The 16,516-nt window shown below is 31.4% G+C and overlaps 1 long non-coding RNA gene across 2 annotated transcripts; it reads right to left on the bottom strand.

Moving 5' to 3' along the window:
• Positions 1-5,146: 5,146 nt before the first annotated feature.
• On the bottom strand, positions 5,147-13,231 carry LOC111881853 (uncharacterized). Of its 2 annotated transcripts, XR_002846950.3 has the most exons (3): positions 6,674-8,353; positions 5,969-6,608; positions 5,147-5,890 (listed from the first exon to the last, which is right to left on the bottom strand). It is a non-coding gene; the product is annotated as an uncharacterized LOC111881853 (long non-coding RNA). The 2 variants fall into 2 exon arrangements; XR_006192644.2 differs by having other exon boundaries at positions 5,969-13,231.
• Between the last annotated feature and the right edge of the window lie 3,285 nt (positions 13,232-16,516).

A 16,516-nucleotide genomic window follows, 5' to 3' on the forward strand; every position in this document is an offset into this window, starting at 1 on the left:
ATAACAACAAATACAACAATTTAAAAAACTTACAGCTTGTAAACAATAACTGCCAGAAACAACACCCAACTACAAACCAAGGCTATCTTTAACTTCTTATTTTCTGATTGAAAGTGCTTATTAGAGTTAGCTACTTTAGCTTTTACCGTAGATGATTGGTCATTCTCTTCATCAACCCAACTGATAAAGCCGCATTTTGGTCCCTGTAAATTTAAACATTGACAATAAAAATTGTTGCACTATAAACGTGAGGGTGTAAATATGAACGAAGTTAAGAAGTTGATACCATATATGGGAAAGCGTAAAATAATCTTCCAGGGTTTTTAGTTGTACCCAATATCCTAATGTACGTTCACCTGTGCAATTATAGTATGTCATTTGCCTTATTTATTCTAACAAATATGACTATACACCTATTTATAGAAGAAAATTTATTACAGAAAAGTATGTTTGACTATGAAATAAACTGGTTTGACTATGAATTAAAAAGTTGAACTATGAACTGCAAACAAGTACATTGTCTTGTCTTGTCTTGTCGATCAACGATGTTTGATTATGAAATGAATTGGTTTGACTATGAATTCAAAAAATTGAACTATAAACTGCAGACAAGTACATTGTCTTGTCTTGTCGGTCTCTGATGTTTGACTATGAAATGAACTGGTTTGACTATGAATTTAAAAAGTTGAACTATGAAGTATGAACTGTAGAGAAACACCAATTTGTATATAATTATAATTGGATTCGTGTAATGATTGTAAAACACTTTCATTGCTTGTGAAGATGAGTACTTACACCGAGAGAAGCTTTTCTTAGCTACCAATATTCTTGCATAATCTTCAAAGAACAAATTCTTATACCTTCATAGCCATCAATAAAATGGATAGCAACCGCTTTCAATTCTATTTTGTGGCTTTAGGTTGCGTGGTATAACATATTTGTTTTATTGAGTTAATTAATATTTCATGGTAATGTTTCTCGTTTACTCTTTACTTATCACTAATATATGTTTGTTTTTTATGCAGATTCGTACCTTCCTTAGGTGCATGATACCGTTAATATATATGGGTTATTTACCCCTTCTTGGCAACTATCTGACAACAATGTACTTCGCAGTGGCTTTGGATGGAAACCATGAACCCTCTACTCTTAGCAATTGGTTTGGGAACCTTAGAGTGTGAAGAATCATGGAGATGGTTCATGATGAAGTTAAAAGAGTGTTTAGGTGAGGATATAGAGGTTGGTTTCATAAGCAACCTATGTGCTAAAATAGACTTTGCTGTTCAGAGTGTTTACCCAGTTGCGTATCATGGATATTGTCCTAATGATATAGCTAGAAAAATACGAGATTCTGTCAGACATAATGATATGGAAGTCGAAATGTTGTTTTGGAAGTCATGCAATGCATATAGTGTTCATTATTTTTACTTATGTCTGGAAAGGTTGCAAAGTGCATGTAGGAAACCACCTTTTCGCACCTTGTTTAGGAGTCTAATTTTATGGTTTGACGATATAGCAATTTCAAAATGGACATGAGCATTTTTCCCAAAACTATGTTACAATATTAAATCAATTGATGTCCCTGAAATGTTGAAAATTACATCCACGTCCACACATGAGTTTCCTATGACAATGATACTTGAGTTAATCAATACGTCAATACAATCAAAGTATGCTGAACGGGCTGAAGTGGTAGGTAACTTTATACTTATATTTAGTTTTTTCTTGTATTATTATTTTAAAATTAACAAATATTGTAGGGAGGTTGTCTGGTGGGGTGACCCTTATGTTAAGAATAAGGTTAAAAAACGTGTCAACAAGTCTTATAATTGGGGGCAAGACGTTTGTATGGGGATACATTTGAAGTCGATGACAATTTTGCCACCAGCAAGGTACAATTTGAACGTAGGGTATGTAGTTGTGGGAAATGGAAAAAAAAGCGGTATACCATGTGGCCACGCTATAGCATCTCTAAGAACCCCGTACGTCTAAAGCCATTCACAAAATGATTGATTATATGTTCACTTCTGTCGTGTATCGAGTTGCATTTGGATCTGAGTCGGTGAATTCTATACCATCACATGTGCACTGAGAATTTCCAAATGAAAGGGTGGTCCTGTTACCTCCCTAAAAGAAGTAGTTATTCATGATCCCTGTTTGCATTTTATGTCCTATTATGTATTAGTTATTTATGTACAACGTTGCATTTTATGTCATGTTATGTACTAGTTATGGGTTAATGTTTTAATGAATTCATTATGGACGTGTTATCTTAATTCATTTTTAATTTTAATTGAGGAAACAACATACATTAAAAGTAAGGGAGATTCATTAACTACTGAAAAAACAAACGTACAAAAACAAACAACGAAACTAACGAAAAGCAAACAACTTAACCAACATGCATATTAAAAGTGAGGGACATTCTTTAAAAGATTCCATGCATCTCCATGGGTAAACTCTCTACGATCATATTCGAAACGGTATAGTTCCAAAGCTACCTGTAAGAGAATGTCTTTATCCATATTCGCATGTTCATTATCCATCTCGTTATAAATACGGTGAAAATGCTTGACCTCTTTTTTCAAATCCAGAAACTTCGCTTTGACATCTCTTCTTCTTCTTCGATATTGAGTACGCCCCATTTGATGGTAAAACAAATGACAAACACGAGACCAAAATGATCCAGCACGAATTTCTGGCGGACCAGGTGGAAAATCGTCCTCTATAGTTACAATCCAAGCTTGTACTAAAGCGACCTCCTCTTCGTTGGTCCGTCTACGTGGTACAGGTGAGTCCATAGTTTCAAGGGGAAAAACTAACGTGATACAATTAAAATGGATATGAACAACTATTTATAGAGACTCCTTATTTTCCCGGTGCAATGGCTTGTCAACTCAAGTAGCAGTGTATTGTGTTGTCATTCAATGCAATGGCTTGTCAACTCGAACATTGATCTCTTGTGTTCTCAGTTAGTATACTGCGTTCTTCAGTTAAGTTGGACTATGAATTGCAGACAAATTAGAATATTTGACTGCGATATTGTGTATAAACTACTATAAATTGAAATTTAGTTCAAAAAACAATTTACTAAACGATGTTACACTTATTCATATATTCTTTTTGAAAATTTAATCTCTTTGTTTCACTAAAAAAGAGTTCAATACCATGGAGCAATGATGAGTTCTTGGTTCTTACACGTGCATATATTCATGTGTACAAGACCAACAAGTTGAACGATCCAATGTTTTGGACTCATTTAACCAATATCTTCAATGCTGAAAACTGAAGGACTACAACAAAAGATCGTGACGAACTGGACATCTTAGCAAGATGGTATGAAATGAAAACCGAAGTTCTATTATTCAATGATCTTTATACCAAAATTGATGACACCCGTTTAAATGCTACTGAGGAGGACATCTTGGAAGCTGCTAAGGAGGAATACAAGTCATTAAGTGACGGGTTGGAATTCCAGTTTGAAGCCCCTTGGAATATTTTGAAATATGTCTCGTTTATTTAATATCTATTTCTATTTAATAGGTGTACTAGGTTATTTTCATGTATTACGTCTGTATTGGATGCACCTCCTCTGTTTAATTTTAATTAATAAATGCTCGTTGCATTAGTGTTAACGACACTTTAGAATACATTACTAACAACAATTCCATAAACCATTAAACTTACAACATTACAAATATTCCAACTCTACTCCTTAAACTTAAAACATTAAACTAACAACCATTACATGAAAAATTAAACTTAAAACATTACTACAAACAAAACATTTAAATAAAAAAACAGGTCCATGGGTTATTTATAATGGAAAATAGATTGGTCTACATGAAATACTGTTTATTTTTAACAACCTTCCAAATGTCTTCATATTCGAAGTCTCTGCCTTCACGCTCCAAGATGTAAAAATCTTTAACAACTTCCAAGAACTCTTCCTCGTCTTGACAACGAACTTTGGTACTTTTCGCATAACTACACGCTCGATTGAACCATGTGACTTCTCCTTAACATCCATCCATTTACTAACAACATCTGATTGTTGTCGTTGTTGTCCTTCTCCCATCTCATGGTTGAACAAAGTTGTTATGCGTGTCCATTCATCACCTACTAGGCAATGTGGGGGAGCAAGTAACGGTACACCCTCCTTAACACTTAGCCAACATCGTGTTAGAACCAACACCTTGTTTTTCGTCCATGGTCGTTTAGAGTTGGAACCAGGTACTTCATTCGACGACATTTCTAAATATGGGTGTTGATTTCGTTTAGATGATATGGGTATTTGGTTAGTATAGCTTAAACACCTATTTATAATAATAAATACAAGACTATGAATTGCAGGTTACTGCAGTGACTTATCATGTCAAACAATCATTTATGTCTTGTCACTTAAGAGTTTGACTACGATTTGCAGGTTACTACAGTCACTTGTCGTTAATGTGTAGTCATTTCAAAGTTTGATTGTCAGTTACAACTCTGACTACGAAATGGTTTCATTTAGACTATGATTTGCGGATGGACTAGTATGTATAAATACCATTAATAGCACTAGTTTATTATAATCACGACCTTATTATGAGTTCTTCACAAAATTTAGAAATTTGCTCATGCAACGAAGTAGACTGTTACTACTATGATTCAGTCGACCCCTTTTTTACACCCTCTTCAGCGGGCCCATATATGTCAGATGAAAATTTTGAAGAATTGAAAAAGGCTGAAGAACAACAAGAACAGGACAAAGAGTCATCCCGACTTCTCACTTAACGTGTTAATGAAATTGCATCGGAATGCAAACAAGCTCAAGAATGGATAGACCTCAAAATATATAAAATCAAAGAGCATGAAGAATGGATAAAAAAGACTAAGAAAACAATCAAAACGACTGAAACATGGCTTGCTGAGAAGGACGAGCAGATGATACACCTTAGGGCGCAAAAGGATCGTTTGGAAGATAAAATGAGAATTAGGGATTATTATATAACAATCGAGAAAGAGAAGTACCCATTGCAGTTCCCTGAGTTTAATAATTAGTTACAAAAATGTTGTAACATTATCATGAGTTCAGTTTGTTGTTTTTTTTAATAACTTTTTTTTACCGTTAAGCTCCATTTCTTGTTATAATCCGCAAACTAAATATTATAATATAAAAGCTTCATTAATTGTTATAATCTGCAAAGTTAACTAAAATATGAAAGCATAACAATGTCTTGTAAGATTTAATAAAAAAATTACAATACATAAAAACTTAACAACTCTTCATTTCAAGGTTGTTTTATATCAAAATCAGCGTCATAGGTTTGTGAGCAACTCGCTGAACCACCAATATTAAATACCATTTCTGTAGTAGAAATTGTCATGCGACGTGCTCCACTACCGGACGCCCTTCCAGTATAATTGTGTCTCGTGTGTCCTACATGACCACATGTAGAACACTCTTTTCTAATTGGACCCTCGCCTTGGGATGGAATGCGGTCTGTGTTTCTTGGCCTGACTGGCTGACGTTTATCCATTATAGGTGGCTTAACAATCATCAAATCATCGGGGATCTCCCATTCGGATGACTTTGGCAGAGGGTTTAGTGATTCCTCATATGTTTTCCTTTGTGTTTCGGTAAAGTAAGCATTTAATGCAAACCTTGAGCAGTCTTGATAATTGTTGACTATTAAACATCTTATGACATGACCACAAGGTATCCCATCAAGTTGTCAATGCCTACATGTACATGTCATTTGTTGGAAATCAACAATCAAATTTTGTGCCCCCTTTTTGACCTCGCATTTCGTGTTTGAGATCATACGAACATCCCACTTATTAAAAGTATATATATATTTTTTTACAATTTCATCGGCCCAAGGAGTGAGTGTTGTTGTTGCTTCCGCTTAAAAAATACACAAAATGAAGAAGTTAAGATCAATAACATTTAATAAAACAATAATATTAAAAATTAACCTAATACCTGCGAAGTTACGTCTTTGAAACCACCACTGTTGCATTGTCGCACGAAAAAAATCGATCAACATAAGTATCGGCACCTTACGTGCGTGTCTAGATAATGCATTTATAGACTCCGCACTGTTGGACGACATAAGATTGTAACGCTTCCCTTTAAAATGTGCGTAGACCAAGTTTCTGGATTTATACTTTTTAAGTACTCCCATACTGGTTCTTTTGTCTTTCTCATAACTTCCATAGCAACATCAAATGCATCAACTGTATATGCCCTACAATCCTCCCAAAAAATTCCTCTAACTGTCTTACTTTTCCCGAATCTAGATACAATGTTGAAAAACAAATGGACACCACATATTATGTGATGAGCGTGAGGAAAAATGTTGGCAACGGATGTCGCTATAGATGGAAACCTATCAGATATAATTGTAAGCTCCTCCATATTGCCTATGGAATCACGTAGTTTTTGAAAAAACCATGTCCAAGAATCTGTACACTCATTTTTGGCATATACCATATGCAACCAGTAATATTTGGTTTTGTCCGTCCTTAGTAACTGCAAGTAACATGGTACCTTTGAACTCACCCTTTAGGTGGGCACCATCTACTACAAGGGTCGGTTTACAAAAATTGACAAAAGCGCGTACCTACAATACATTGTATATCTAATCAAATACACCAAAAAAAAATACTAAAATATTAAAATACTAACCGAACAACCAAGTGCGACGTACAAAAACTCAAAGCGATCATCAACATTTGTTTTAATATGTGTCACCGTACCCGGATTATGTTTGACCAAATTGTGGAAATAAGCCGGAAGTTTGGTAAAAGAATCCTCTTTTGTACCCCTCAACAACAACAATGCATAATTTTTCACACGCCAAGCCTGATGGTATGAGATATTGATATTCAATTGAGCATTCATATCATTAATAATATCTTTTTCCCGATAAACTCTACTATAATCTTCAGCCAAAACATCAGCAAGATATTCTCCCAAAACATATTTGTTTGCTTGTCAATGATTAGGTTGCAAAATTGTTGAAGAACATGTGTGTACATCAACAAATTTGGTTACTTGGAAAATTCCATCAGAATTTTTAATTGCTTTTTCTCTTAGTAACCAAGAATAATTTTCCGAAACACACACACCTTCATACCTTGATTTGGTGGATGCACTTGTACTCGTCTGAAAAACCTTCTCGGAGACACTTTTGTACCAATAGCCCGCTATAAAAGTTCTTTGTTATTAAATATACTCTTATATTCAATCTTTTGAAGATTGATGTCTACCATCTGTGTTGGGATATTTTCGTTAATATCAACTGCATAATCTGGTAGAGGGGGCATACCATAAAAAAGGTTATCGGGAAACTTAGCTTTAACTTCATCACCCAACTCATCTCCATCTGAATTGCTTTCTAAGTCGGTTATATCTGAAGCTACATCGGCAACATCAACATAATCCCCGTAAACATGCTTTTTTTCATCTTTTTGATGCATTTTTTTCTTTTTACTTTTATCTACTACAACCCTTTTCAAAACTTTAACTTCTTGTTCAGGAACATCAACACAACGACCACCCACGTCATTAAGATATGTACCAACATCATCATCACCAACATACTTGTAATTCTCAGGATCAACATAGTGAATAGGTGAATAAGTAACATTAACATTTTCAGCAACACTGTGAAATTGAGGTACACTAGGAGTATTGAAAGTACCTATCGGATCGTTGCTCCCTTTATAGCTGCATAAATTACCAACATCCAGATTTCCACTCTAACCAGCCTCATTAACCTCATCTCCTTCATCAACCACCACAAACACTTTCACAACCCTTCCTCCACTACATTTGATTACATTTATCAACATTCTAACATCCATGTCTTCAACCATGGCTATATAATAATTCAAATCAGGATGATGGAAACGAAGACTAATTCTATATTTTTCTAACAAACCAATTTTGTTTCTCACCAAACATAAAAAATCACTATAACTAATATACTCAGAAAATATCAAAGCGGATTCAGAAATACCTCCCTATGGATATACGTATTCCATATTTGGTTCAATAACTTGCCATCTCTCGCCGGTTACAAGACAAACCATATATCCATTCATCTTTTTTAGAGAGGTTTTTAAGAAATTTCCTAAAGAAATAACAAGTAAACTGATAATTTTCTACAAAAGTTTATATATAATAAGGTTATTTCGTAGTCAAACCCATTGATTTCATAGTTAAAATTAAAAAAAATTGAAAAAAATACCATAAAATCGTAGATCAAACTGAGAGGAAATCGCAGATGGACACTGTCCATCTGCGATTTTAGCCTGGTTCTTCCTTATATATACACAAAAAAAAATAAAAAAAAAACAAAAACCCCATCTGCGAATGTACAAGTGGCTAAAGCATGTATGTGCTTTAGCCACTTGTACATTCGCAAATGGGATGGGCAAATCGCAGATGGATCATTCTCATCTGCGATTTTGGTGGCCATATTTGCAACTTCAATTTTTTTTGGCTATTTTCTACAAAGTAATTAGTCTTTTTGGCTAAATTTGCAATTTTCTCTTTTTTTAATAGTTAAAAGTGATAAATTGTAGTGTCTTTCTAATAATGATTATAAGTTGATTAATAAGATTAAATAAATATCAAACCTAAAGTGTAATCATAAATAAACTAAATTTCGATATTAAAATAATATCTTTAGTTCTACCTATAAAGTCATGTCTATAATTTTTAACATATTATACTTAATTTACTAGATTTAATATGTTGTTGTATGTAAACCATTATGAGTTTAAAGCTACAATTTTTGAACATTTTGGACAAGATACTTAAATTGTGAATTTCAATATAACATTACAATGTCAACTTAAATATAAATTTCAGTTCAATTTAAAAAAGCCAAAGAATATTTTGTGAATAGTTAAAAGTGATAAATTATAGTGCTAAATGCAAAACTAAATTCTAATCTCAATTTAACTAAATATTTCTTAAAGATATTTTTATAATCGCTAAAAGTTTTAAAATAAGTAGATTAAAAATAACTCTGTATAAATGATTATATTGTTACCTTTAATATCAAAAAAATAATATGTGATGTTTTAAATAATTATAATGATATAAATTACAACGTTAAGCAAATAAATTTTAAAAACTTAATTAACAATAACAACAACTATAAATAATACTAAACCATATATTATATTTAATTTTATTCATGAGTAACTCGGGGGTAGAAGTTATTCAAATGATTGAGATTATGTAGTGATAATACTATACAAATTACTATATCAAATTTAACAACAATGTTATTATTATATTTAAAAAACATATATTTATAAAGATTTCAAGTATATAGATGTTTCTGCGCAACGCGCGGACATTCGCCTAGTTAATTATAAGAATGGACGGAGTGAAGTGTTTGGTGTGATGGATTAGGTCTCTCTCATTAGTTGTATTTCATGCATAAAGATTTGTACAAAATTTTTTTTATGTAGTTTGTAATTTAATTTTGTATGTTTTTAATATTTTTTTGAATTACTTTTATATAATTTTAATTATTTTATATTTATTTTAAAACTAAAAGATTATATGAATTCAAAATGATGAGAAATATGAGTTTCCGTGTGTATTGTAATATTAGATAAATGAAAGTAAAAAAAAAATGCAAAAGCTAATATAATAGTAATGTAAGAGCACCCGGTATGGACACGTGCAACGTCTTTATTGCCTATGTGGCTCGGCCATAACGCGACCGTAACGAGATGAACATCGCCCTCTTCTCATTGTCACTCGTTGTGTTGCTTATCATGGGCATCTTGTCCGGATGAAACGAGCAAAAAATGTACCGTTTGGATATTAGACCGTTGTAAAACGGTTAAATTAAAAAAAAAATACTTTTAAATTTTTACTATAAATACAACACATTAACCCATTTTACACATTTCTCTTTTTTTCTCTATATTTTATAAAATCTCATACTTTCTACAACAAAAAAAAAGGATCAAAACCCAAACATCCCTCCGTCAAACCAAAACACATAACCAAACACAACCTCGCCTCACGGATTTGCCGGTTACGAAAATTATTTCAATATTTTATCGTCTCAAAGATCACCACAAATCTCATACCAATGAGCCTTTTTCAATCCCGCTTCACCACCACTGCAATTTCCTAACTCACATTACCTTCAATAAAATCTTTTTGGCCGAAACTCATACTTGCAACAAAATCTGTTCTCGGCTTTCTATTTGATGCAACAACCAATCACCCAACCACCACAACCACAACCGCAACCACCACCTCCAACACAACCATCGGTGGAAACACAAACAACGAAGGATCAAATTATGAAGAAGTATTTGAGGTAAGTAGGATTAGTAGTAAATTGTTATGGTTTTAGGTTTAATTTAAATGTTATTTGGGTTAATTAGGACTAAGAAAAAACGTTATCTTTTAAAATTAATGTTTTTTATTGTAACCTTAATTTTAGTTTTTAAAAATTATGTCTTTTTGTTTTATAAATATATTTGTTTTATTAATTAAAAAAACACGAAAAAGAAAAAAAACAAACTCGAAAAAAATTCAAAAAAAATGACATGGAAAATATTGGTGTTATAACATGAAAACATTTCATTGTTTGGTGTTATAACATCATTGCTTATGTGGCATGTAAGATGTCACAAAATTGATGTTAAATCTATTTGATCACACCGAATGCTCTAAGAACTGGGTCATAAAGCATGAAAAATAAACTTCACCCTAAGACTATAACATAAATCACCAAATATTAATCCTAAAAAGCAGTATATATACTTTATCATGTTGTTTACTAGGGTTGAACAAAATCAAAACCGAAAACCGACAAAAATCGATAAAACTGAAACCAAAAATCCAAAATCAAACCTAAACCATCGGTTTTGGGTTTAGATTTTTCAAAACCGAAGAATCCGGTTTATATTCGGTTTTGGGTTCAAAATAGATCCACTAAAACCAAACCAACCCATTGGGTTTAAAACTGACCAAAACCAAGAACCCGACCCAATATACATATTATTAATTATTTAATATATTTGAATAAATTTATATGTTTTATCAAAACAATAAAATATAATAAAGTTTCAAAGGCCAAACCCCGTCCTTGTCCTTTACTAAGGCTCATTTCATCTCACTATCTCTACATCTCACAAGTATGAGCACGACTACATCAGGCGCGAACCATATCCCTAAATCAGTAAATCACCTAATGATATGTGAAAGCAAGATAAATAATCTCAGACTCTAAATTCAAAGACGACACACTGAATTTGTATCATTTTATTTAGAATTGCTGGAAAATGGATTAAAACGCAAATTCACAGGTTTAAACCGAAAACCCATCAACCTATGAGTTGAACACGAAAACGAGCACATGAACCCAAAAACCAAAACCCATTGGATTTAAAAACCCAAATTATGAGTTTGGGTTTGGTTTCACCTTAAAACCTACCAATGCACACCTATAATTTACGTTCTTTTACTTTTTAGTACACTCTTTTATATGTAATTTACCCTAGAACATAAGATCGGCGGAGATTGGGGGAATCTTGTCTGCAATTGCACCCCACCACAAGGGTGTATCAGAGTTTTGATTGAATGGTCAGAAAGAAACAAAAAGAAAATCATCTCATATTATTCAGATCATTCAATCCCACACTCTACTCTACATTCATTCCCACAGTAAAAGAGATTCTCCTTTTATTCATACCTTAGTACATCCCCATGCATGAGATACTTTCTTTTTACAGCCATAATTACTTTTTTCCTTTCCATTATTGAAAAATGAAAAAGAAAAAGCAATAATAATTATAATTTTTTTTTTTCTGAACAAATAGTAATGCTGATTGAGATGCTTTAAATAATGTCAATATATATAACTAGTTAACAATTGTTTACACATAGTACTTTTTCGGTTTCATATATGGGTATTGTCTAATTAACTAGTAGTATGGTATATAATATCAGTAATTCATACATTTGGTTAATTATAATAAAATAGAAGTATATTTAAGTTTGGATATGTTCTTGTTTATCTTTTGGTAAATAATTTAAAGTTAACTGAGGTCTTTAAATTAAGGTCTTGAAAACAATGTATAGGTGTAATATGGGTATTTTTGGAAGGAATAAACACAAAAATATTATTTTATGATGTTTTATTATTCTAAACTGGTTTTTCTTTTATCAATCACAAGCTTGATATATCAATTTTGCAACCACTCAATTACAAGATTTCAAAATTCTTGATATTATTCCGACCAAAAAACTTTTAAAAAAAAGTTATTAACAAATATTATATTTTGAAATTAGGGAATTGTTATTACAACTCGAAATTAATATTATATACAATTTCGAAATAGTAATTAAAAAAGGATTATTTTATTATTTTGAACTTTCTTTTTATTTGATGAACAATTATGCATTTCACAACTTACCTTCCGAAAATGATAGCTAGTCACGAAATTTTGAAGAAATAATGGTTATTTTGTTACATATAACATTATTAAGTCGACAATTTTATGATTGATTATTTTAGAATTTAGGAGGGGAGAATTTGGTAATTTGGTAAATATTTGTTACTACCCATTTTCCCAATTTATTTTCTGAATCTACCATGAAAAAGATGAAAAAACTCGAAAGAGAAAAAAGTTTCTACCTTTACCCAATGCAATGGAGACATTTAAGAAGAATCATGGATCCCGTAGAATTGTCATATTTTCCCACAACTTTCTTGAACTTCGTTTAATTATCTGAATTCTCAAAAAGGAATCCAAAAAGAAAATTCACGAAAAATGAGAAATCTTGAGAACTATGAAAGTTCAAGAAAGCTGTGGAAGAATATGACTCTCAGGACTTTTATCGAGCTCAATCTTCATCTTCGCTTCAAAAAATCTCCCACTTTCAGAATATCACCATTATGAAGATAACCAACGAAACACACATTTAAGTGTGTGTTTGTGTGTGTGCTTTGTAGGGTGGTATTTGGAAGTAAAAACTGAACCCATATCCATGGACCACACTATCATACTGTAAGTATGTGTGTGTACTGCTTCTATAGGCGATGAAGGGTGCGTGGGGACATTGCACACCCATTGGGCGCATATTAGCAATGTATTGCAAGATTCATCTAAAGTGCGCGTATTGGTGGTTTTGTTTTATGGGATGTTAAATAAACTAACAATGCTGTAAGTTTAAGAAAATAAACTATTTTTTTTTTTTTTGGGCAAAATAACCAATAAATTGGGAATGAGACATTCTGAACCGATAAAAGTTATTTTTCCTTACAAAATCATACATTTGGGACACTGATGAATTCATGATTTAAATTCAAGGGTGTCTAATTTAAATGAGGTGGAATTTAACTGGTTTAGGGTTTCAATAATACCATCTAAAACAATATAATATTAACTTTAATGCCAAAGGTCACATGTATTTTAATAATCTTAATCAATGTCTTACAATTGTTTATGACCAGTTTTCATATTTTGAAAAACAATCTATTAATGTATCATTAATAATGCCTAATATTACTAACCCAAGTATGTTTTGTTATTACTAGTGTTTTTTGGCTATCTTTTAACTCTCTATTTTTTTTCTCACATTCCATATTATACTTTCTTAAAATGGTGTGCGAAAAAATTGAATATAACCGTGAAAAACGAAAAATCTAAATTGAAAGAGCAATGGTTTGGGTTTTCTATATATCAAATGCAGAAAAAATAAAACTAAGCTAACCTACGTAAAATGGAGATGGTTTACATATAAGTGTAATTGATTAGGTATGTTAAATTTAAATTATTTAATATGTATTTACGATTTATATCAAAGATTAAGATCGATAATGATTATTTGTTTACGTTGTTCGGTATTCGCTTTAGTATATTATTTGTCAATTGTTATTATTAAATTTTATTAGCTTGACTAATGAAAAAAAAAAACATAGAAAATTAAAATTACAACAAAAAAAACCATATAAAAAAAAATGAAACCGAAAAAACACAACGATTTGGGTTCTACTAAATTAAACAAGAAAATGAACTCTTCGGTTTGGTATCGATTTTAGTAAAAATTGAACAAACCATACCATGTTCGCTGCTACTTTCATTTAATTTGTTAACTTGATGAATTAAAAAGGGAAATCTTCAGAAAAGTCCTAAAATTTTAGTCTAATTTATGAAAAAGTCTCGAACTATTTTTTGTTTACAGAAAAGCTCAGAATACCGGCTAAAACTTTGAAAAAAATTTTTTTGGCCGGTTTCGTAGATTTAACCGGTATTCTGTCCTTTTTTGTTAGTTTGCTCAAAATATTAGAACTTTTCTTAAAATTACCCGATAACCAAAATATTGAGATTTTTTTGAAAATTACAATGGAATTAATGGATATTATTATTAACAAATCATTTATAAACATAAATTTGTTTTATTATAAACAAAGAAAATATATTTGTTGCTAATTTCTAGGAATAGAATGATCGACTATGTATTTTTCTATTGTTTGTTGACCACTTCAAAGTCTCTATGTTCTTCCTATGTATCGTTGTGGGTGTCATAATGAGAAGTACTCTGTTAGGCGTGACCAATACAAGAGTTGATAATATTTATTAATACACAATCAATAAGTGTCTACGTGCTATTAGACATGATGCTATATGATCACGTGTTATCAGAAAATATCATTACACGAACATATAGATCTTTCATTATGTTTTTTAACCTAACTACCACCTAACCTCCAAACATTACTCGATAACAACCATAAAATTACACACATCTATCGAGAGTGAAAAGTAAACTTTGAATGACAATTTAAATAGATAATAACCCTTCACTTGTTTCCATATAAATTATCACTTTTCACATTTTATAGATGTGTGTTAGCTGATGGTTGTTAACATGTATGGTATGAATGTTGGTTGGTAGTTAGGTTAAACAACATAAGAGGAACATCAACATTAGAGGAATGCTAACTAAGTTCATCTCACCATCATACCCACAACAATACATAGGAAGAACGTAGAGAGTTTGAGTGGTTATGAAGCAATAAAGTACTTAGACTACTAATTTATTCTTAGAAAATAGCAACAAATGTATTTTCTTTTTTTATAATAAAAATATTTTTTATGTTTATAAATGATTTGTTAATAATAATATCCATTAATTTCATGGTAATTTTCAAAAAAGTCCCAATATTTTGGTTATTATGTAATTTTTGGAAAAGTCCCAAAATTTTGAGCAAACTGACGAAAAAGGACAGAATACCGACAAAATCTACGAAACCGGCCGAAAAGAGTTTTTTCGAAATTTTAACCGGTATTCTGTGATTTTCTGTAAATAACATTTAGTTTGTGACTTTTTCATAAATTAGACTAAAATTTCAGGATTTTTTTGGAGATTTCTCAATTAAAAACTAAAATTAGATTTTCATATTTATAAAGAAGAATTTTTTGTTGTTAGTTGTCGCAAATTTTCTTAGAATTCTTACAACCACCAACATGTGAATAGACATACGGAGGAAATCCATCATGGAGTTCAAGCATACACCTTTCATCATTCTCATTGTTGTTTTTAGTAGCCATAAGAACAACATCAATGTCCTGACCAAAACCACTTGCAACATTAGAATTGAAAGGATTCTTTAGTTGAACACCATAAGTCCTCATCTATTCTAGTGAGACAGACTTCCATCCAATTTGTCAAATGATCGTAGTGCTTTGGCAATAACAATGGAGCTTTTTTTTGCTGATCCTGATCCAAGTGGATTTATGTAACTGGTCATTGTTGATATACTAAAATTCGCCATTGATTTTGAAAATAGGATTAAAATTTGACAAGCAACTTTAGTGAATTGGATATCATAAACTAGAAAATAGATATAAGATAGAAAATTTAGATCTACGGTGAAAAAAGAACTAGGATTCCCCAAATATTTGAGCAAAAATATTCTGATGCTTGAGAGTCAAGAATCCAAATGAAGAAATATGAAGAGGAATTGTAATGTTTGAACACTTATCTAAATATAACGCTTTGTTCGTTGATTGATTCAAAAAAGTTTACAAGAAGATTTAGCCTAAATAATCAGCAAGATTACAATCACAAATATTAGTACAAAAATCGTAATCAATTCTAAGGACAGACGGTGTTACCTAAACCAATCATAGATTAACACATGGACATAAACACATGAAAAATATATTAACAAGACAGATTTGTAATATGGTGACATGTGTAACATTTAATGCTCATTTAATGAAATTAAATAGGTAGGAGGATTTGTAGGAACAAAAGGTAGGAGAATATTTAATTTCTCATATATATATATATATATATATATATATATATATATATATATATATATATATATATATATATATATATAGAGAGAGAGAGAGAGAGAGAGAGAGAGAGGAAAGTTCTAATGAGAATAATTACGAAATCGAGAATGTGAGAAAATTTTGGGTCACATTTTTTTGCCGCAAAACCCTCATGCGTACCAGCGCTACA

The sequence above is a fragment of the Lactuca sativa genome, chromosome 5, assembly GCF_002870075.4.
Source record: "Lactuca sativa cultivar Salinas chromosome 5, Lsat_Salinas_v11, whole genome shotgun sequence".
NCBI lineage: Eukaryota > Viridiplantae > Streptophyta > Magnoliopsida > Asterales > Asteraceae > Lactuca > Lactuca sativa.